The sequence below is a fragment of the Diplotaxodon limnothrissa genome, linkage group LG1 (assembly GCF_057381915.1).
Source record: "Diplotaxodon limnothrissa isolate DT_005_m linkage group LG1, D_limnothrissa_male_GT1.1, whole genome shotgun sequence".
NCBI classification, from domain to species: Eukaryota; Metazoa; Chordata; class Actinopteri; order Cichliformes; family Cichlidae; genus Diplotaxodon; species Diplotaxodon limnothrissa.
The window spans coordinates 21,797,747-21,820,027 of NC_140596.1; the positions used below are offsets into that span (position 1 = coordinate 21,797,747).

At 39.3% G+C, this 22,281-nt stretch overlaps 1 pseudogene; it reads right to left on the minus strand.

Moving 5' to 3' along the window:
- Positions 1-2,174: 2,174 nt before the first annotated feature.
- LOC146639754 (uncharacterized) lies at positions 2,175-3,388 on the minus strand (annotated as a pseudogene).
- Positions 3,389-22,281: the final 18,893 nt, after the last annotated feature.

Consider the following 22,281-nt stretch of genomic DNA (forward strand, 5'->3'; position numbering starts at 1 on the left):
ACTGTAAGTAGATTTAAATATGCAAATGCAAAGGTGGCTCAAGCTGCGCTGATGTGAGGGATGAGCTCGCTGTGTGTCTTATGATGGAAGTCATTATACCGCTACCAGGGCTTCTCAGCATATCTTCATTTATAAAGCTTTGCATTCAGTCTTGTACAGTCCTAACCTGTTTAAACAAAGCCTTTGTCCCTGACAGACGCAATCAGAGTGATGAGTAAACACATACACTACGTCTATCTTGCCTATTAATCTGGGCACCCAGCTGTGAGCGGGGCTTTGCTGCCCTATCTCCTCTGGTCCACACAGTAGCCTGTTGGTATTGCTGCCCATGTTTAGATTTCATCAAGAGCTCAGGATTGTTTCAGTGCAACAAAAATCAGAGCACACTGGTGAATATATTGCGTGAAAATCTCCCTAGACAGCAACTCGTCAAGATTTTAGATCTTCAACTTCAAGATCTTTAATTTCTTTTACTTTAGTTAACTGAAATTGAACTACACTGTGTGATTGTTCGTCTCAGCAATAAACGTAATTAGGTGTACACATTTGTTCTCCTTGGGAATTAAAACACTTGGTGGCAGGGCTGTTGCATTGGATTGTATAAGACTGACATTTACTGTAATGTAAAAGATAGCTGTAGCTTAAAGTGCCTTAACCCTGCATTCTTTTTAATGACAATTAGAGGGCGACACTTGTGGTTGCAAAATAACTTGTAGTTCTATAGGCCAGCGGTCCCCAACACCCGGGCCACGGACCGAGTCGCTTGGTACCAGGGCGTGAGAGTTGAGGCTCGGGTGTGAAATTTATGGTTTTCAGGGTTTTTATCATTATTTTTTAACGTTTTCATTGTTAACTCTGTTTCCCTGGGTCTTTTCCCGTGTGTTATGAATAAATTATCTTTTTCTGGGTACTGGTACTGGTTTTATTTTGTTGTATTTATCCGTGGCACCTTAAAGGCCAGTCCGTGAAAATATTGTCGGGCATAAACTGAAAAAAGGTTTGTTTTTTGGGGGGTTTTTCCCCAAAAAGGTTTGTTGACCACTTCTATAGACTGCCCTCTGCCCTACCTCTGCAAACAATTTCCTACTACTACACTGAAAAAAAAAAGTTCTTTCAATTTACTTGATTTTACTGTGTACATCGGTCCCACATAATATGAATAAGTATGACTGACTTAATTTTCCACTTTCCCTCAAGTAATTAATGCTTGTCAGATCAAAGTATTTTATTTACATCAGATTACTTTAAAAAATCATGTTTGATGTACTAATATTAATCTATTATCATAATATCAATGTATTGCATAATGTCAATATATTTTAATGTTTAACACCAACTTATTTTTATTTGCCAGTGTTACGCAATGATATTATGTAATGTAAACACATTGCAATTATGTTCCTGCAACACAAATTATGGCTTTAAATCCTACTTAATTTTTTCAATTGAAATATTAACTGATTATTATTGACAAAAAAGGCAAAGACTGAGTGCTACTGAACAATTCACCTTTATTAAACTGTAACAGCAGTGAAAGCAGCAATTCTGCCATGAACAAGTCCAAAATCGCATCCATATAAACTTGTTAACACATTTTTAAAGATAGCCTGCAGAAATAACTAAAAGAAAAAGTTAGTTTGAGAATATATTTGCAAATATTTCACAAAAAACTGACCTCAGCAGCAAATAAAAGAAAGTGCTTATAGATGATCCTGTCATCTCTTACATATAACATTTGTATTAATTACACAATTGAAAATGTAAACTAAATTAAGACTACCTGAAAAAAAAAGCAACACGCTTTTATGAATAAACAGATTTACCCAAATATAACTTGTGTGTTATTTGACAACAGTTTCAGCTTCTGTACATGTATTTACCTGTATAAGATTTCAACTAAGTTGAGCCTTAAATGACATTGTTACATAACTAATACCAAACACCTACATGAATTTTAATCTTCATTTTAAACATGTAAGCAGGACATTAAGGTTGACTTAGAACATATTGCTAAAAATCGTCAGTAAAAATTTCTTACAACATGATACCAAAAGGAAAAATTATCCTGCATTGCAGTCACACGAGGGGAAAGCAATAAAAACATAAGCAGTATAACGTTACTGAACACAAAATGAAAAACTGCAAAGAATTGCAGAAGTGCAGTCTTTGACTTCTCAATGAAACAGATGGTTTTTGAAAGCAAGAACTTTAGAGAGTTTAGCTCCATCCAGTTCCATGAAAACCTTCTGGAAAACGTCAAAGTTGTAGCGAAGGTCAGCAGGGTAGGCAAGGTTTAATGCATACATGAGTCCAAATAGCATTATCACAGCAAATGCTACATTATCCAAAGTCTTCGCCACCCTGATGCCTGCAAGGACAACTCTTCTTCATCTGCTGAAGCTTGCTCTTTAAGAAGATAAATTCAAACAGTGGTGTCTTCAACAGTCTCACTGATGGCACGTTCTTCCATGCCCTGTAAAAAAGAAGCCATGTTAGTCATTTCCAAGTAAATAATATGACACACTGTGGAAAGTCCAAAAAGAAAAAAAAACCCACAAGTACATACCACATACTCCTGGATAAGCATGCCAGGGTCTTCACCCATGTAGATACACACTCCCTTAACACACTCAGCATCAACATCTTCACACTGAAATGAAATGTATGTAATTAGCATCTTCATTCAGCTCTTGTCCTTCATTTAAGTTTTAATAGTGTACTTTACATGAATGTTTTTAAAGTAAAGGCACACAAATTAATAATAGGTTTACTGGCAATTAATAATAAGTTGACAAAGTGAAGGTTAAAAAAAACAAGCAGATGTAAAAATACAAAATGAGAGAATTTATCATGGGAAACATTTGAAATCTTCCACAATTATAAAATTTCATCCAAAGAGGATCGTGTTAAGTGAATGTTGAGGCTTTATCACTTACATTATCCATTTATGCCACAATTCTTTTCAGTATTATTCCAAGCTCTCCTCTTCTGTTGACCAACTTCACCAGGTTGTCCAAGTGGAGATCCAGCTGAGCCAGGAACTTTGTTTGAGGGGGGATAGTGGCAATTCTCTTAAACTCAGCGTTGATCTGAAAACATGAGCACAGAGAAATGAGCTTCAAAGGTTTAATACCTGGAAGAAGGCCGCAATCACTCATGCTGAAGAAATGGGCTGTCAAATAACAACTGTGCCTTAACCATTTTAGGCTAATACCACAAGAACACCGTGTATGAGGCAAACCTTACCTCATGGAAATCAAATAGAGCAGGCCATCTTGCCATGAAAGCCTCCACCATTGGTGCATCACGAACAACTTCATGTCTTCTGTATGAAAAAGTCTTTTCCATCTTGAGTTTCACCAACTCTGTTACTCTTTTTTATGTCCATGTTGTGGGCTTTGACATGTCAATAGCTTTAAGAGTCCCCTTGTCTGCTACTTCTGAAACTGAGGTAAGGTTAAGAAACTCATTCCCAAACAAGGAATCCATAAACTGAAGTCTGAAACTGCCCTGAAGACAACACTGTCTCTTGACTTCAACGATGAGATCCTCAGTTGATTCAGGCGCTCCATTAGAGAGTGAGCCTTCGACAGGTTCCGTCAGCCAAAACAGTCTTTAGGACCATAGGACTCCCCATAGGACTCTGTAGGCATTCAGACATTCAGAAAGAATCATTTCAGTTTAGTTTTCATAAAGCTATCCATACCCAATACTCAAAGTTATAAAGATCAGACATAAAAAAGAAGAATTTATCTAATGAAATACATGCGACTGAACCTATTACACTTATATGAACACCTTTTATTTCTATATGCCTTTTTAAAGTCACAATGTGGACTGATCCAATCTCATAGTCAACCAATGGATAAGTATCAAGGAGTTCACAGAGTGAAGCGAGAGTGAATATTCTTGTGGATACTGGGCGGAGCTCAAAAGCTCTGTCGTGCTCTCTGTACCAGCCACCAAGCTCTCTGACAATGTAGAATATGCTGTGGTACAATGCAGATATGGTTTTTCAGTATTCTGGCAATCCACCTGCTGCCCTTTGGGCCAGTACCATTCCATTTCTATAAGTTATACTCTTTATGTCACACACTGTGCAAGGTTGACCTCTAGAATGTCAGGGAATATGTACCTAATGACTTAAGCTATCTCCTCTTTAAGCAAATCCACTAGAAAGGCCGATACAGCTGAGCTCTCTAATTCAGACTTGCCAAGAGATGGGGAGTTTAGATGGTAAGCTATCATCATCTGATGTTTTGACTTCTGTAATCATAAAGGTAAAAATTCCACCATCACAAAAAACATTAATTTTAATTGAAAAAAGGTATTCCAGTCCAGAAGAGCATCAATGGTTTCTTTAAAGTACCAATCTTTCCCTCATTTATACATAATGTTTTGAGAAGCAGCTCACATATGTTCTACACAAACTAGAAAAAAAGAGGGGGGGGGGAAAGGGTCCTAATTTGTTTTGGGCCGATGTTGGAAAATTCACAATACATCACTTAATAAGACATAGTCTGTTGAACAAACTTATCTCCTTGTAGATATCTGCTGTATTATTTGGCCGTGACCAATAGAATAGTCAAGTAAGTGACACTTCACCTAAAACAATGACTAAATGGAAAAATGATTTGGCATTTATGGGCACAGGTTCTTAAACCCACGTCTAAGGTGGCAGGATCCTTATTATAACTTGAGTGCATGTCATCAGCAATAATTAAGGTATGGCACTGTGGCCCTCCCAGCTTCTGAAACTCTGACGGTTACAGCCAGACTAATTAGCCAATGTAGCCATAGCTAGCACGAGTAACACAAACACTATTGCTCTCTCAGTGACGTTTTAACTTGCTAAGCCATCAAAAACGTCAGTGCTCTCTGTCACATGCATAAATTCCATATCTGACCGACAACAGCTGCTTTCTCCCGACTATGTGCAATTTGTTAATATTTTTCAGCTTTAGCCACAAAGCTAATACCAACTTTAGCTAGCACTGTAAAAACAACATGTAGATGCATTACAGATTACGTTTCATATAGCATGCACTACAACAATTCTGTGAAAACGTACCCAACTAAAACAAATGTATTTAAATTACTTACCTTCTCACTATGCCTGACTCAGTGCCAAAGGTTGCATGTGGCTGAACAGTCTTCCAGAATCTGGCGGTCAATTGCGCTCTCCTTAAATTATGTTGTTGTCTTATTGGATAAGGTAGGTCTTATTATCCAATCACATTTAGTTGTTGTCTTTGAATATATTGCATCATTTCCGGTTGTGGTCAAACATGATTACAATGGTTTTAGTATTCTAATTTAGTCATTTTAAATCAATGCAAGAAAAATGAGTAGTCTCAGTATTGTTTATAATCAAGTAAATGGTACTTTATTTAATCATGTAAATAAGAGAAACATGAGAGGCTTGTGTAGCATTAACTAAATTCATTTGTGCAAATTCAAAAGCCTGCCAATTCCCATTTTTTCAGTGTAGCATGACCACTACTTACAGGCCATGCTTAAAATAACATTATTTTAATTTGCTAACTTTGTGTCATTTTAAAGGCGATGTCATAAAGGAGAATTATGCAGGTTAATGTTTATTGGCTTGCAATTTTTTCTCTCACTTCAAAAGCGGCATGTTAGCACATTTTAATATGGTCAGTTGGCAGGCTTCAAACTGGGACCTCACAGACAGTGGTGATTCTAGACTCTGTTGGGGCCCCAGGCAAAAATTCACAGCCCCCTTCAGCATTCAGCATCATTATACTTCAAATATTCTGTCAACAACAATAGTCCTATAACATAACAAATAAAACCCTACAAATGGCCATATTTTTTTTCCTAAGGGAAGTCAAAGCTCTCCTACCGTCGCTTTACTAAACTTTGACACTGCCGTAGTTGAAAGGTTGCTAGCCCTCGGGGGCCCCCACTAGCCTGGGGCTTCAAACAGTTGCCGGCTTTGCCTCGTGGCAAAACATGCATCTGCTCGCAAACAAAAGGGTGACGTCACATCTTTACTACTGTTTATGGATATACCCATACACTGTTGTAGCTGTATACGCTGTTGAAGCATTAAAATAAGTCTGTAACATTAATGTTACATGTGTTAGCGAAATGCAAAGAATCTGAATAGCTGCTTCGCTTGAGCGCAAAAGTTCAACAAAATTTCACTTTTTACAATTATTATTGTAAAAATTATTAAGATTTCTGTGTGTGGCCCAAACACAATAAACAAAAGAACTAACAATCAAACAAAACACAAAAAACAGGATAAAACTAACTAAGCTATAAGCACATTTTCTCAGATCAGAACTCCTTGTCCACATTTTGGGCATGTACTGCTGTCACATGGAGGTAATGTATTATGGACTGTTACTTAATGGACCATAATTTCAACAAACTACAGACCAAATCACTCCAGGGGGCATTACTTAGTAATGTTTTGTAATGGCAGGGCAAGGAGAGGCAAGAAGTGCCAGTGAAAGCTTTTTGGTATCTGTCAAAGCTTCTAAAACAAGCACACCTTAATGTGCTTCTTCCCAAACAAAAAGTTCAAAGTTTGGTGTAAAAAATATTTGAATTTACTTCTGATTTTTATTGTTTATTATGACAAAAAACACAAGTTTTTAAAAAAGAGACGGTGAGCAGCAGTAAGGTTTTTAACCCTGCAGGTAAATATTTGATGATGTTTTTTGTGTAGTAGTATTAGGCTGTGGGACACACCCTAACAGTACTGCACAGTAGCCGTACAAGTATAGAGCTGGTTGAAGCATAAAACTCATTGACAGATATTTTCTTCCAGTTTATAAGATTAAAAATGACTATTATGGGGGGAAAAACAGGAAATGAGCCCTAGTTTTACTAACTGAGATTACTAGCTTTTTTAAATGCTACAGGATGTCCATTTCTCTTCTCATCATGACCACTTTGCCATCTTCAAATCCATCATGTCATTTTCAGATGGCTCAATCCAGACAGATGTATTAATAGAATACAAGAGAAACCCTATTACTCTTTTGAATCTGAGTGTGAAATGCATAAATTGCTAATGGGGGAGGGGGGGGGGGGGGGTATAAGAGACCTGTTAATGAAGGACTCTGATTAGCATTTGTTAAAACTCGGTGAAGTTCTTACATGGTAAAGGTCAGGCTGCTGTTCTGACATGAAAACGAGATGAAAACGTTCTACTTTTTGGGGGAATGTCATGATTTGAATTAAGATTGTCAGATTGGCTGTAAGCTCGTATCACGGTGCAGGCGTCTTGTATGACCTTTTCAAGGATTTGTCATTTTCCGCCCCTGTGATGCCACCATGGCTCAGCAGGAGAGAGGCCCCTCTTCTCTCGCCATGTAATTTGTCCTGGGTGTTACCATTCACACCGCACTACTCACAGCCACTCGCCCAAATGCCTATGTATCTACAGACCAGCAGGCTGCGACTACAAAATAACAAGAAGCTGTTCATGTTCTACTCTACGCTCTGTGTAAAGCAGCAAAGGCCTCTGCTGTGTGCTGCTGTTGGCCTGAGCGTCACACTCTCACCGCAACGCCTGGCTCCAGTTGTGAAGCAACCACTGGTCTAAAGCAAATATGATCGCAGTTAAGGATATTAACTACACCTGCAACAACAGCTTCACTCGTGAGTGATCAAGCAGTGAAGCTGTCTGTTAAAAGTTGTTGTATACTTTGCAGTAAACCCTTCGTTCTTAACTCACAATGCCAACACCAAACACAAGTAGCAACTTGAATATGTTGTTCCTGTGAAAATTGCTGACATATTAACTGACTTTCATGTTAGAAAAAGAGAAAGTGGGACAATTTAGGCACCAAAACTACTGCTATAATTACACTTACATTTAAATGTAATGCCAAGGGGTAATCTACAAACATCCAGAGTTTGGTCCAAAACTTCAAAGAAAATCTAACATTAACATTGCACAAATGACTGACAAGCACTTTCTATATTATCATGTCCTGATGAGTCCTGGTCCCTTCTTATGTCGTGACCAGTGTTGGTCAAGTTACTTGAAAAAAGCAATCAGTAACTAATTACTGATTACTTCCCCGAAAAAGTAATCCCGTTACTTTACTGATTACTTATTTTCAAAAGTAATTAATTACTTAGTTACTTTTTAAAAACACGATTTACAACCTGAATAGGTGATAAAGCGATAGATCTTTCAGCCCAATTCTACTTTTTCTGCATAATCCATCATACAAAATGTAATCAAATGGAAAAGTCTCTTTTTTTAACTTGTTTTATTAGTTTTAATCTTTTAACTTTATGCATCAAGCAAAAATTTAATTATATGCAACATTCTGACTGGAAGAAATTTGTTTAATATTTAAACCTATTTTCTGCACATTCCAGCACATAAAATATATATATATATATTTGTGTTTACACTCACTCTTTCAAATAGATGCAAGTGAAACACAGCAGAAAATAAATAAAGTCAAAGACTAGCGATCCTGTTGCTCTATTTTCACCTGTAAAGCAGGAGTGGCGTAGGTGGAGGTTCACCCTGGTGCAGGTGTGCCGCAATGGTCAGTGGAAGAATCCACGAGTTTCTCTGTGAATTTCCCATTACGTCGTAGCGCACTCGGTGCTTGCTTGGAAGTTTAGGGTTTTTTTTTCACTGTAAAAAGAAGTTTTCTTCCCACGCATAACGGACACTAATGTTTTTGTCACTTTTTATGGAATCAAACTCAAAGTAAGGTCAGTACTTCCACGCTTTAAACGCTGCACGCTCATACTCTCTCCCGCACTTGACATATTATCCATTGTTGATCTGCACACAGCTGTTGTCACGAACGTCGCACTTGCTTACGTCACTGTCGTGAGACATTCTCGGAAAAAAATCACGGTTTTAGTAACGCAGTAACACAGCATTCCTACTGGAAAGTAATGGTATTCTAATTACCGTTTTTGCAATAGTAATCCCTTACTTTACTTACTTTACTTTAATCATGGACTTGAAAAAAGTAACGCGTTACTGCCCATCTCTGGTCGTGACATATGAACCAGACATACTATCTTAAATGCTGAATTTATATTTGATAGCTTTTCACTGTAACTTTAAATGTAAAGCCCAAGGAGGTTCTAGTGAGTTAAGACCACACAACACTGCTAAAGTGTTTGATGACAGGATTATTTTCATAGTTAACATAATTAAGAAAACCAAATTCACAACATCTAACCAAGTCAGGATCACTCTGGAGGAGGTACGTATGTCACACAATCAAGAGATACCTTCATGATGGAAATACTTAGCGTGCAAACCACTGGTTACGATCTAGAACAAGCAGGACAGATTAAAACCTGCACACGTCTGGGAAAACTGTTTGGATGAAACCAAGAATAACCTGAACCAGAATGATGCCAAGACAAAAGTGTGGAATGAAAGGGGAAAACTCATGATCCAAGCACACCACATTATCAAACGTGGTGGACCCAATGTTATGGTGTGGGCACATATGACTGCTAGTGGAACGGAAACACTAGTGTTTATTGACGATGTGACTGCTGACAGAAGTGTACAGGGCTATACTCTCTGCTCAGATTCAGCCAAATGCTGCAAAATTGATCAGACAGAGCTTCAATGGACAAGTCAGACACCTAATCTCAACCCAACAGAGCAAGCAGCACACAGTTATTACATACAAAAATAAACTAAATACAGAAAGAACCACAAACAGGAAGCAACTGAAGGTGGCTGCAGTAAAGCACTAGCAGAGCATCTCAAGGAGGGAAATGCAGCATTTGGTGATGTCCATATGTTTTAGCCTTCGGGCGGTCATTGACTGCAAAGGATTTTCATCCAAGTATTAAAAAATATCTATTGAAATCAATTTTATTTATTTTTATAGTGCCAAACTGCAATAGGAGTCACCTTAGGGTGCTTTATATACCCTACAAAAATCCTTAACTTTAAAATCATGTTAGTTTGTCTAGTTTATTTTGAGCTTCTGAAAACAGGGGACTATGCATAAAATGTCTGTAACTCCTAAACAGTGCATTTGATAAAGGCCAATAGTCTTTGTTCAACAAATCATGGACCTAATTCTATGTAATGTGCTTGAGATGCCACCAGGTGACACAAAATATGCTCAACTGGGCCCAAGAAACAAGCCCAAGCATACAATAATCAGCCCTGACATTATAACCATAGAAAATGGTCTTGTTAGAAAGCAGAGTTCTGCTAGGAGACTGTGCGTCAGTGTTTATGTAGCACCCTTATAAACATTGTTGGATATCACTGTCCCAACCAAGAGCTGAAAGCTGTTTTGGCTGCATTAGGGGGAAGAAACCAAAATCAGGGAGATGGCTGTAATATTGTGGCTGATTGCTGTATACACATTGCACAAAAAATGATAGCCGAGCAAATTAGTCGAGGCTGCACTGCAAATATTTGGTTCAAGAACTCTAGCCAAGCGAAAAAAAAAAATACAAGAGATTGAAATCATGATTTTTTTTCTCCTTGTAGTAATTATTCTAGTGTTGGTGCTATGCTACCCATGCATACTGCGACAAACAGAATGTCAGAAGCCCGCATCTTGAAGCAGGATTACGAACTAATGAGGCATCCACATGAGGAATCTAGTGAACACTGACATAATTTACACCTGCTACCTGCCTTACAGATGCTTATACCTCCTTAGTGACTTGGGAGATCCACACATCTAACCACTGTGACAGGACTTCTCCGGTCTGTCTTCTGAGATTTGCACCTACAATGAAGATCATGCAGCATAGCAGCAGTATAGCTGATGTGGCACTGCTGCCCTTTCACAGCTAATTGGTCGCTCTGCGCTCATCATCTGGTTATCAGCGGTGATTGGCTGATGCTAAGCTGCGACTGGTCATTCGAGTGTCACTACCCTGTGTTCCTGTAATTAAAATCTGTCATCCAGAACCACATCCCTCGTCGCCACTAAACCCTTTCGTCAGATGGCAGAGCTCAGATAAACTGTCCTGCAGCTATTTCTCCGATGAAAGAGTGTCACGTTTATGGTGCAAAGTTTAGGAAACAGAGGAAAAATGCTTGAAATATTCCCTCAGAATGGGCCGAAGTTGGTCTCATGTACCAAATGGCACATTATAAACAAGCTGAAAGAGAAACTACCAAAACTCAAAAACATCTGTGTTTGATTTACTTATTTTCGCTGTCTTTGCATTGTACTATACGCTGAAACCTGAACTCTTTTGTCACTTTACAAGCAGAACTACTGTTGATGCAGTGGGAGAGATGAGAGAGCAGAAGGTACTTGATATTTTTTAATGATGCTGAACATTTGTTCAGGGCTTTAACTACTGGAGGGCACTCCACTAGTGAGCTTCTACAGGGCTGGCCTTCAGAAACGCGGACGACAGAAATCTTTGAAAATTAATTAGAGACAAATCCCTTCTCACTGCTGAAGTGTGGCATTTAAGGCATTGTCCTTGGTGCTCGTATAACACCACCTTTCAGTGTCGACCCTACTCCTTCCACTGGCTGGATAATGCAGCCTAATCCACATTAGCAATCACTCCAGTCCCTGTTGTGTAGTGACAGTCCTTCCTAATTGCTTGGCATTATTAGGTACTTTACTTGTAAATTCGAAGAGGAGGAACATCATTCTACTGCATCCAAGCAGCAAATGATCCAATTTGCTTAATTTCCAATAAACACCATCAGTGTCTACTGTCAGTGCTCCCCCTGTTGTTTGCCGAGGGGAATGATGGACTTGCAGGCATAGCTAGTAATCAGAGGTGGATGCTGGGCGATGGTTTTACTTGGCGGAAAAAGTTATATATATGTATAAAAAAGCAATCATATATATCTTTAGACAGAGAGCAGAGGCCTCAGTATCTGACTGATGACTTATTTAAAATTTCTGAAGTCGCCAGAAGAAGAGCACCTCAATCTAATACGATGCTGATCCTTCAGCACTGCAAAGTTGTTTACCTAATTACGGACTACTGCTTCAGAATTGCTGAAGGACGTCAGCTAAAATGTTAATATCGGCAGAATTTAATCGGAAACTCAAACAAAAGCAGTCTGAGACATCCAAAATCCCCTCATTCTTCATTTCTCGTCTCTTTGTGCCGTCTTCACGCACTAAAACACAGCACGGCGTTCCCTTTCTCTCAACCTCCATGATGCCCTGCTGAAAGTTTCATAGTCGCTGTCTTGGCGTCTGTTTCGCTTTCACTCGTAAAGAGATTTACTTATGAGCTGTTGACTGCTGGTCTCTCTTTATTTCTCCGCTTGCATTAAGGGGGCATACGCAGCCCAATCCAGCTCATCTCCCTCTCTGCCTGTCAGTAAGCCAGACGGCCAGCGTCCCTGGACTGCATGTGGAGGGAGGGGAGGGGAGAGGCGAGGCGACGCAGGCCCAAGGCGTGCCACTACACACCAAGAGGGGGAACAAGGCAGACATGACAGCCTGATGACACTCGCGTTTGTGTATCATATCATTTTTACCAATCATCTGAATTTCATTTATGTGAGACTTTGTACTCCAACGCAAAGTGTCACGCCTGTTGGCCTAGATAGGTTGAGAGTGAAGTTGGCTGGGTAAAAAGTGAGCTGATGAAACCCTCCTGTCCACGTCCCGCTGACAACCCTGGCACGCCAAATGAAAGTGGAAAGGCAGCCTTATTACAGTACGTTTCACACGGCAAATGGAGAAACAAATGTGACTTGATATCCCAGGATGCCCTTTGTTGTTGTTATTACTGCTGTTGCTATTGTCAATAACGGTGATGATAACGCGTGCGCTTTGTTTCTGTGCTCCCTTTTGTTGTCTTTTTGCTCTTCTGTTGTTCTACCCAGACTGCGTTTGTTGGCAGAAGAAGTGCCGCATTAGAGAAGACACATTCTTTTTTTTTTACACTGAAGGCTGCACTTTGTTATTGTGATCCTCTCTTTTGAATTTAAAATGTAACATGAAAACTCAAGAAGATCACAAGTTCATCTGTCTTCAGCAATGTGGTAAACAAGGAAGCTGTGGGCTGAGTGTTAATCTTGACCTACAGAGGAGAGATTGACTGTCTTTAGATTTGAAACTTGCAGCACAAACTAGCAAATAGTCTGGCCATCTCGTGCACTTCAGTTCTATCAAACAGGAGACAGTGGAAGCCTGAATAACTAGACTTTGCAGCATTTATGATGTTTCTAATCTCACAACCTCTTTCATGAGGTTTTGTGGAATATTTACCATCAGCCTGTCTGCATCAATCGCGTCAATAAGTAAACTCCATTCTGCAGCTCGCTCTGATTAAAGTTCGTCTCTGTATGCGTCCTTCAGCTCTTAAAAGATGTTTGGAGCCTTTGCATTTAAAATTTCTGCGGTTCGCTTTTAGTCTGGCACTCAAGCTGGTGAAAGTGCGATTCCCCTGAACTGTACAGAAATGTTATTGAAATAGCTTAAATGTTGCACAGCGTATGTTTAATGAATATATTTAAGTGCTGACACAAATCCACCTTATACTGTTGTGTCGATGCACTTAAGAAAAGCACAGATTAGCAATTAGGCCCTCTTCCACTCTTTGTTGGCATGGCTGTCGGTTTTCCATGGAGGCAAGAACACTCTGAGACAAACATTTAAAAGCTTTCCGTGTAGAAACAGTGGGAGAACTCTGTCTGAAAAAAAAAGCCTAAAAACAGAAATGAATAAATAAATACAATAAAATGTGGGCACTGTTCTCATTTTGCAGCTTGGATGCAGCCTTGTCAAACGGCACTTAAAAGCAAGGGAGCTGGTCTTGGGGGAGGTTGAGATGTTTATTCTAATGGATGCCATAATGAATGCTTACAGAGTCAGGCCTTGGCTTCGATAGGGGGCTCTGTGCCAGCATGGTTTTAAAGGAGAGCAGTCGCTGCAGCAGCCCTGGGCACTTGGCACGCCGAGTTCTCCACAATCTCCCGGCACACACAGAAATGGCAGCAAGGACCTGGAGATAACCACCCGTGAAATCTCTCATCACATGCCTTTGATTACTTGTCCACTATTTACTGTTTTTAAACCTTGAACTTCAAACGCTCAAGCAGTTCTCAAAGGCCAATGTTTATTGAAACATCGGACTACAAATTGTCCCAGTGTCGCCTGTACCAAGACTCTTTGGAGGCCGACACAAAAAAAAATGAAATCCTGCTTTGACATCAGCTATCTACTTCTCACCCTGTTTTCGCCGAATGATTTTGAACATTTAAACAAGTTTTGAAAACAAGACAGGCTTTGCTGCGCAGGAATTAAAAGTGTCCTTCATAAACATGTGTCTATTATTATTGTTATTATTGAGATTGCATAGAGCCTATAGTGCGCAAAATTTGTGTGTGCGTGTGTGCTTGAGAGCGCGCCTGCTGGGGGTGAAGACTGAAGCGCTTTATTAAAATGATGAGAGCAAGTTCAATTTGAATCATGCAGTGCCTGTCAGTGGCTTCTCGAATTGCAGGGCTGATGAAATTGCTCTTGCGGTTATTTAAAAGCAGTTGTAATCCATCTGAAAATACTGTGATATAATCCATTTAATTTCTTATTCCTTGCAGCAATAACATTGAGTAACAAAAATCTATCAAAGCAATGTAGCCTGGTGATTTAGTAATTATCTTTATTTTACATTACTGCAATTCAGCCTGGATTAATTGGAGTCTTATCTGAACAGAGCGGCAGGACACTTACCTCAATACACCACAATGTGTTTTTATCTTAATCATCAACCCCCACAAACTCAATTGTGACCCACTGTGCCAAGAAATTATTCTTTTCTGATGCATTTAAATCTGCAGCATATAGGGACGCGCATACTGAAACAAAGTCATAATAAAGAGTTTTAACTTTACAAACACACACACTTATATATATATATATATGTAAGTGCACAGCTCACTGCTGTAATAACACAAAAACAAAATAATGTCTGACCACATGAAAAAATCATAAACCAAATTGAAGGAAGCGTCGGGTGTATCATGCAATGTTATGTCCCGATTCCTACTCGAGAACTCACAGAATACTCCAGTATTGATCAGCTATTGGGTCAGCTGAGTTAATGTATGAGTGATGCTCAGTGTATTCCCTAATGGCTAAGCTGCCTGTAGGCTGTGCACTGGTAATAAGACCTCAGACGGCCACATAACTCAGCCTGTCTCGAAGACCACTCTCTTTTTTCTCCACCTTGGCTATCTGACATCTGATATTAGGCACTCTGGAAGGAGGAAGTAGGGGAACGAAGGGGAGAAAAAGCCTTACAAGGCCTATAAAGCTACATGTCTCTGAGGGAGACACAATTAGAGCCTTAGTCACCATAAAGGCATCCAACCAGTTTGAATCGTTATTATTTCCTCATTGCCATGCTTGTGCACACTACATGTAGATTATAAGATAAAAGGCATATTTTTGTTTTGGGTGTTTTTATCTTGTAGCTCATCTCACTCCAACTACTTTCTAGAGTGTACTGCAGAGTTTAGATCAGGCAGATGTGGTTTCCAGGCAGCTATTAGTATCTGTGCTTGTTATCATGGTGGGAAAACCAAGTTACTGCGACTTGAAACTTGTTTCATTACATATTTGTTTCATGTTTGTGTTTTTAGTTTTATAAAAAAACTTTTTAATTTAACATTAAACTGACCTACATTTATACAGCACTTTTCTTATCTTAGTGACCCTCAAAGGGATTTTACACTACAGGCCGCATTCAGCTATCCACACAGTGTTTCTGTTCTGTGCGCTTTTTAGCACTTTATCTAACACAAACACACTCACGCACTAGTGGATGCATTGGGGGCAATTTGGGGTTCTGAATCTTGCCCAAGGACACTTTGGCATGCAGACCATTGAAGCCAGGGAACAAACCACCAACCATTCGTCTGACCGGGCAATGCCTTATGAACCTTACGAGCTCTAGAGCCTCCCTTGGTTTTCCTTTTTCATCTGTTTCTTTCGCACTCAATCTCTTATTTGTTTCTCTGTGTAAAAGACTACATAATAACGCTATTTAAAATCTACTGTGTGGTGAAGGTAAAATCTGGAAGGACAGCCATAATGTATTATTTTAGGGTTTAACTTTCAGGGCTTCACTCTTAACAGGAAGCTCTGATGTCTCCCACCAGCACTTGACAGCACCAACTCACAGGAATTTGCTTGTAGCTGTATCACCACTGAATTACAATGTATAAGACTGCACATCCAAACACTTATGCTACAGTTAATGTCAAATAACTACCATTTATGATAAAGGGCTGCAAAGAACAAAGATGTGGCCTGTCAGTGTGTGCTTTGGTGATATCAGCTGTAGTTTGTTTGCTCCCTGCTGTTGGATAAAACACATAAAAGACCCACTAAGATTAATTGATCCCTTCACATTTGGATTCAGTTCAAAGAACCAGAGAAATTGGTTGTTTAGACAGTGACGTGGCGTCCACTGACTCAGCCACTCACTCATGGTCAAAATACACACAATACTTGTGTATCTAAAAAAATAAATAAATAATAACCCGTATTGGTACATCGGAATTAGCAGAATTAATCACCAGAGACCTAACGATTACAAGGTCATCCATCTAAAACACACTTATTTTCAGGACCTTGCAGAAACAACTCTTAAAACATCACTTCAAATCACTTTTACTGTGCTAAGAGCAGCGCTGTCTACCTAGAAAACGATTTTCCCACAAATACATCACAGGTTGAAGGTAAAAAAGAATCATTATTTTTGATTTGAATTTACCTTGCCGGTAGGTACGAGTGTATTGATGCCATAGCAGAACATGCACAACAGGCCAAAATAGAAACATGTAAACCCTTGACTGTGGTGGGACTTCTTGATGGCATTTTCATGTATTTTGATCATACCCTCTGCACTCCCAGAAAGCCTCTCACATGTTCTGCGGCATAAGTGCTCATGTCTAATACCCTCAGAGGACGTTTTGGCCTGTCTCTATGAGTCTAATTTACGGATATCTGCATGAATTGGGAAGGCCTGGGGCCAACCATCTCATGTCTTTTTAAGGGAGGGGGTGGGTTGTTGCGTTAGCGGGCTCTTTCGGGACGGGAGCAGCATTTCAGATAAGATCGGCGGTGGGAAGTGGTGAGCTGGGCCGTTTGTTCTCGTTGGCCATCTCTCATGTTGCACCACTGATTGGGAGGAAAGCTAAAATTGCTTTCACCGGGGCTCACTCCAGCAGTAGGCAATGATAACTAACAATGCCCCCGGGACCTAGTTAAAGCTGCATCACACGCGCTGGAAAACCACTTTAATGTGGCAGCATTAGGAAGCTGTCAGTTGGGTTGGTGGAGAAAACAGATCCCAATTCATCGTGGATTTTCAAAACATTTGTTATCCTCACTTCAAAAAATGCATATAATCAAGCAGGCGTGGTTTTTTTTAATTTCATCTTACACAGCGTGCCATGAAGCAGAAAAAAAAGGGTTTAAAGATCATAAAAGTGAGGAGAACAGCTCCTCTGTCAAATCCTCTGCTGCCTTGCTCGGTCATGGGGATTGTCAAACTCTTGTCAAACAGAAATGCAGCAGGTCGGGAGTCTCTCTTGTTTTTACCAGGGTTATGATTCAGGTGCGGTTCAGAGCATGAATTTTGTAGTCCTACATTATTGACCCATCTATGCAATTTCTCTAAGTGCTCCTTAAAATTGGTGCTTCTTTCAGCTGCGGCTAGCTACACTAAGGCTTTCTTTGTCGACTGTAAAAGAGAAAACGAACCCTGATTTGATTGAGCTGTTTCTCCAACATCACTTTCATTAAGAGGATATACTACATATTTCCATTAAGCCATTAAAAGAGATTAATCTAACCTGCCTCACGTCATGAAAATAGTTTTTTAATGAACATTTTTGGGGTTTTTTAAATTTTTGTGATCTGAGTTAAAAAAAAATAATAATCAGGATTTGCATTAATAAAATAAATCCCCGTTTAATTGAGGCATCCTAATAGTCAACCAGGAAAATGAGCATCCTCGCTGGTATGTACGGTTGAATAAGAAAACTGGGGAAATGTGCTTAAACCAATCATATTCTGAAATGATGTTGACCCACAGCAGCCACGCAGTCTCTTAATGAGTAATTGTGTTTCCTGTAGGCCACGTCATCCAGGCATGAAACTAACAATCGCACACCTCATCAACTCAAGTGTAATTACTGTACAATAAAACGTGCTGTAGGTGTTTGTTTACTTCATTATCTTCTTCACCAAAGCAGGTTGTGAACCCGCCACCATGTGTGCGTAGAAAAATCTACTGTTTGCGCAAATGTACTTTACACTGTGCACTTTAGTTGTTCAGCAAGGTCTCCATAGCTTGACCAATCAACCAATCAGCATTTGAGACGCACATTTGTTTAATTTGAATAACTTGAAACACGTAGCAAAAACTGTCAAAGGTTGCACCGAGCATGTTTACTCAATAATTTGTGTAAAATGGAATATAGAGCTCCCTCACAAGTTTCACACAGAGATCGTGTCATGAGAGAAATTAGCACCACATAAATGATATTAATGTTTCTGCTGTTGTTGCTCCTAAAGGTTTTAGAAATTCTCCAGTAGATTTGAACGGATTGATACTTGATAAAAGCTTTTTTAAATAATCTTTGATCATTTTTTTGGCCATGTGATCGAATTATTTGGACATTATTTTGCAAGGAAAAACAAAATGTAATTTACATTTGTGATAGCTTGATCAAAGATAGTTTTAACAGCTTACACGAAATAGACGACGAGTGTGAGATTGTGTCGTCTGACCTGATTTTTTTTTTAAATGAAATAAATAAAATAATGATCAAATTCAAACACATTGCTAATTAGTGAGATATAGTTGATTCACTAATGGACACTCTATTTGTGTTTAATGGCAATGTTATTTTTGCATTAAAAAAAGCCCCTTTTAGATAACTGTCAGCCCTGAGTGCCACGTTTTGGTTGGTAGTTTATTGGTACTTAACAGAAAAGTTGTATTGAATATGCAGTGAAGCTCACATTCATTGGCAGGTGGCACATTTAGCTTCTCCCACAAAAATAATTTTTTAATCTCAAAGTTGTAGTGATGATTTGCAGGTATTTTTCAAAGAAGTTATGAATCTAGAGTCACCTTAAAACTCATCGCTGTCTTTTAACATTGGGCTTAATTAAAACAAAATCCATCCAAAAGCATTTGAAGTATTTAGAGAGCAGATGAGATGCTTCACTGGTATTTATGATGCTTATTAGAGTCTTTTTCAAAAGCTGCATGTCCAAAACATAAAAGAGCTTCACGGATGCACATGCGCCACATCGGCATAACACTGATCACTCAACAAAAGACACCCTATCTTTGCTTAATGCTTTCTCTTCCATTTGGCAAGGCTCTCTGAGTGTCCAAGAAGTGTTCTTATCCATTTAATATATGCTCACGGTGTATCCTGTCAAATATAGATTTGAATCAATAGCACTCTGGAGTGGCTTGTTAAACTTAAATCAGCTTGGAAGTGGTGCATGCCTGCCTCACAGCTGCTGTCATTAACCACTGCCTTGCAGATTATTGGAGAAACGTCCTTGTGTGAGGCGATTCACCAGTTTACCTGAGGACTGTTAGTTCAAACTTCAATGTATGATGAAACAGCGCTGAGACACGCATCCCATATCCCCACCCTTTAGGTCTTAAAAGACATTTATTGGACCCGCTGTCTGTAAAATCTGCACACATTTGTCATTCAAGCAAATTTCCTACATAGAATCAGGGTTTGTTTTTTTTTAATGCATCACCTGACAGCCGTGGATATGAAACCGCAGAGGGAACTGGATTGGACAGTAAACTGTGTTCACCTGCCAGCTCTCTTGTACGAAATCTGTGTAATGTTGGATTGCACATGTGTGTTAACAGCGGGGGTAATAGTGCAGCGAAAACCAGTAGAGTTGACACTTTTCTTACTCTGCATCATGTGAGGAATTAATGCATAGTTTAAAACGTAACCTACATTTATTCTTTTAAATCAAATTGCCTGTTACTACATTTGCAGTAGTAACATCTCCTACATTTGGATAAAAAAGAATAGACCTCAAAGATCAGGTTTATGGTAGACTCCATGACAGTGGGCATAACTAGCAAATGATCACAGTAATGATTGTTACTGTGATCATTACTCGCCTGTGGATCAGAATCAAACACAGGTATGTGGTCAGGCTCGCCCTAGAGGAGGACATAATAGTGATGTAAGGCCATCGCTGTCATGAAATATATGAAATAATATTTTATTCAATATTTTTATTAATCTGAAATCAGTTTATATTTTATGCTGTTACAATATACAACAATAACGATACAGCTATGAAATAATCAAACTATACAGACTACACAGCCGTGATGCAAACAGGGTTTTCTCATAACAAACTAGAGGACAGTTCAACTTGAGCTCATCTGAAGTGCCGCTAAATAATGTTTAATAGTCTTTCCTCTCAGTGATTAAGCTCTATATTTACATTCATCCAATTTACATTCAGCTATTAAACATTTCTCTTTCACCGTTTAGCTTACCTTACACCTGCCACACCATCTGCACCATCTAACTGACAAAAGGGAGGGTTATAGCTGCGAAGTCACATTTGAAGAAACCTATCAGCAGTTCAATGGGAGAGTAAAATATCCAATATTTGCAAGTTGCTACATTTAGATTTCACAGTAGCAGCAAAAACATATTTTAATCATTGAAGGAATTATTAAGGTTGACCATTTGTTCAAATATTTAAAAATCACTACACCAGTCACTGTTGAAGATTGATGTAGTGATGACTTTGAAGATCCCTGGCTAGCCCTGAGGCCCAGTTTAACCTCAGGAGATAATGACAGCCCTAAGTGGACTCCCGAATGAACACAGATTTGGATCCACAGCTCTCCAAGACAGTTTCAACCACAACTGAACCTCAGTTTGTTTTAGATGTTTGATCTTTACTCACATAACCGTTAGTAACATGCCCCCAATCTGTTATTAACTGGCTAAAACACACAGCACAAAACCAGCAATGTGGCTATTAAAACTGAGTTTTGTCCTGGTGTTTCTTTTCCTGTTTGTTCCTCTCTGTTTTCCAACTCCATGAATATGTAACAAATGTAAAAAAAAGTCATCTACTCTCCTGTAAAGAGTTTAGGCCTTCGCACAGCCACGCCTTGCAGGAAAGGGTTAACTGCAGCAGCAACAATAATGAGAGCGCAGTGAGACGTGTGAAGTAATTAGTCAGTCTGCTCTCCAATATTTACCCAGTTAATTATTTGTGAGTATTACTCTTGTCTTCCCTTCAGATGGCTGCCTGTGTTGTTTTTTCCACACCATTTGTCACTGTCCACCTCTTGTGGGTTCTCATCCCCGCTTCCTGTTGTTTTCCTCTTTCTTTTTTTTCCTCCGTCCCTTCATGTGCTGTGGCAGGAGAGTGGCATTTCGGTGAACCCTTGCCAGCGGAGGTGTTAGACTGCTGTCCCTAGTTGTGTGAGGTCAGCTATGATTATTTATTCATCTGTCTTTTTGTTTAACGTTAGTAGCATGATGTGAAAATGGTTGCTAACTTTCCAGAGTGGTGCACACCATAAAAAGGTCAGGGTGAGGATAGATGGGTTCAAAAGCGATTGTGAGTAAAGAGCCTTTGAGTCACGTCAGGGAGGAGAGGATTTTTCAAGTTTAAAGGTCAAACTTGGCTACAGCAAATTCTGTATATGCTTGGAGATGCATAATTGAGCTTGAAACGTCCTCTTAAAGTAGTTACCACAGGCTTGTGGCGAGTGGGTGCTTGCGCTACACCTTTAAATTTGTAGCTGTCCACCAGCTGTTATAAGCAATCTTAATGGAAACAGTACAGAGCTGACAGAAATCTATTACGACTGTCGTTGTTAAATGAATGTTTCACATGTGGAGGAAATATGTCTGTGGCTGATGCAGGCGGGGGAGGGGTCAAAGGAGAGGGGAGCAGGGTGGGCTTTGGTTGGTTGAAAGAGAGACAAAACAGTAATTATTTCATTACGTTACGGCATTACAGAAATAATATTAGAGTTATGCAGCACGCTTATCTGTGGAACAAATGAGCTCTCCCCTAGGAGAGCAGACTGCAACACTGAGCCTAAGGTAGGGTTGCATCGCTGTCCTTCTTCCTCTCCCTCTCGTACACATCTTCTTTCCCCTTTCTCAACAACCTTTTTAATATTCTCATTCACAGCACATGCAATTATTTTAAAAATAAATTTAGCACAGATAAAAAAAAAAAATAAAAAAATCGAGCCTCATGGGTGACGCAAATGACTTCCTTGTTTTTATTAGAAGACAAG